At 33.4% G+C, this 2320-nt stretch overlaps 1 protein-coding gene across 1 annotated transcript in view; it reads right to left on the reverse strand.

Moving 5' to 3' along the window:
• Positions 1–1403: 1403 nt before the first annotated feature.
• The window catches only part of PLS3 (plastin 3), a 93849-nt gene continuing 92932 nt past the window's right edge, over positions 1404–2320 (reverse strand). Inside the window, exon 17 of the mRNA XM_006907302.3 lies at positions 1404–2320. This exon is cut by the window's right edge and continues 307 nt beyond it. The gene's annotated coding sequence lies outside the window, so the exon portion shown is untranslated.

Raw genomic sequence — 2320 nt, forward strand, 5'->3', positions numbered from 1 at the left:
AGATAAATAGGTAAATAAATATATAAATAAATTTATTTTTTGAAAAGGTAAACAAACAAACAAATAAATAAAGTCTAAAAATATTTATTGTGGTAAGAACGTTTAACATGAGGTCTAATCTCTTAACAAATTTTTACATTGGAAGGGAAGAAATAACCTTTTTTTGTTTGCAGCTGACCTATATGGAATATCCCAAGGAATTCACAAAAATAAAAAAAAAAAAACCTCCAAATAAAATGAAATACTTAGGTGTAAGTTTTAAAAATATATAAAGACTTTGTATAATGAAAAATTTTTTCCTATTAAGGGAAAATCTACCATATGGGCACTATAGACTAAATGTGTCTATATGTTGAAACCAAATCTTCCTTGTGATGGAGCCCTCATGAATGAGATTAGTATCATTCTTAAAGAGACCTTGGAGAGCCCCTTTGCCCCTTCCGCCATTTATGAACTAGGAAGCAGGCCCTCATCAGACACTGAATCTGCCAGCACCTTGATCTCAGACTTCCTAAACTACATAACTGTGAGAAATAAATTTGTTTATAAGCTACCTGGTTTATGATATTTTGTTATAGCAGCCCAAATGGGCTAAGACAATATAGGAATAATATTTTTTTGTCACCTATATTTGGTCACCTATATTTTGACTGTTTATTGTATTTATTTATACACATGTTTGCAAAAGTAGAATTGTCAAATTTACTGTTCTTTTATTTTATGTCTTTAGGATTTATATCACACTTAGGAAGGTCTTTCTTACCCTTAGACTATAAATACAAATATTTTATAATATCACCATGCAGTTCTTCAAAAGACTGAATTTCATATTACTCATTCACACGAAGTCTTAAAATGGTACCATTAACCACTGATTGTCAACTAGAGATGATTTTGCCCCCCATGGAACATTTTGCCATGTCTGAAGACATATTTGGTATACACACTGGGGGTGTGCTACTGACATTTAGTGGGTAGACGCAGAGATGCAGCTAAACCTCCTGCAATGCACAGAACAGCCCCCTCCCCCCATATCCAGTAAAAAATTCAGCCCAAAATGTTAATAGTGATGAGGTTGAGAAAACTTGCCATAAACCAACTCTTTTGCTTGGTTGCTCAGATCCCCACTGTTTTGGTCTTCTGCCTATCATAGAACATTGAAAAGATTGAGTGAGATGGGAAAGAAAGAAAAGGGAGGAACTGGATAAGGACATTTTGGTAAGTTGGAGAAAGCCATCTTTCCTCATTGGTAATATCCTTAATTCAGTCCTTGTAATTCAGCTCCAAAAGCTTAAATTTAACAAGCATCATTTTATACAGTACACCAGAAAGAGTCAAAATATTGGAGAAAAAGATCTGGCAGACATTATTGGCACACCACTAAGGGACCACTAAGAGACGAATTATTATGTAAATGCCTTTATTTGAACTAATACATTGCTTTCAGATTACATCACTTTTCAGAGTTAGAGTAATATTATGACCTTGAAAACTATAGCAAACAGCTTGACAAAGCAAGAGTACATAAGTCTTACATATATTTTAATTTTTATTTTTAGTGACCACATCTCCTTGTCTTAGGTGTAAAATTAGAAAATCTATTTTACACTTAGCACAGTTGGCCTACCTTATCCTAAGTTCTGAGCACACTCTCTCCTCAGAAGTGGCATATTCAATAGCATTTTAAATCTAGAGAGAGTTTGATGATATAGGTTTTAAAACAAATAAGCAGATATTGAACTAAGTTTTTAAGACAAAATATATCAACTGTTTATAGCTTGGGTGTGAGGGGGAAAATGCAAATTTAAGGTACGTTTTCCTCTGTCTGTAATGTGCTTTTTACTTACTTGAAAACCCCTTAAAAAAGTAGCAAAATCAGCAGTCTTATTTAATGTAATCAAAATATTCTTAAATGTACAAAAAAGGATCATGTAGAAAGAATACTGTAAAAAGATATGGATTTTAAGAATAAAAGAATATGAAAAGCTTCTATTACATTCTGCACAGCTAGTTACTTCCACAAATTTTCAGTACTATAAAGCAAAAGATACTCATATCTAAATGCCCTCTGACCACAGTTCTCGAATAAGAACTAGCATACTGAACAGAAAGCAAATTTACTGTCTAATATTCATATCCAATCATCTAAGCAATTCCCAAGAGCTGGACATCCCAAGAGGGAAAAAGATATATAGAAAGAAATAGCATACAGCAATGGGCAATGTCAAGGGCAGTAACCTAGGAGAGTAAATGATTTGGCTAGGAGCACATTTCAGGTGTGCCTGATAAATCCAACTTTGACTATGGGAAAGAGGAGGTG

The sequence above is a fragment of the Pteropus alecto genome, unplaced genomic scaffold (assembly GCF_000325575.1).
Source record: "Pteropus alecto unplaced genomic scaffold, ASM32557v1 scaffold252, whole genome shotgun sequence".
Classification (NCBI taxonomy): Eukaryota; Metazoa; Chordata; class Mammalia; order Chiroptera; family Pteropodidae; genus Pteropus; species Pteropus alecto.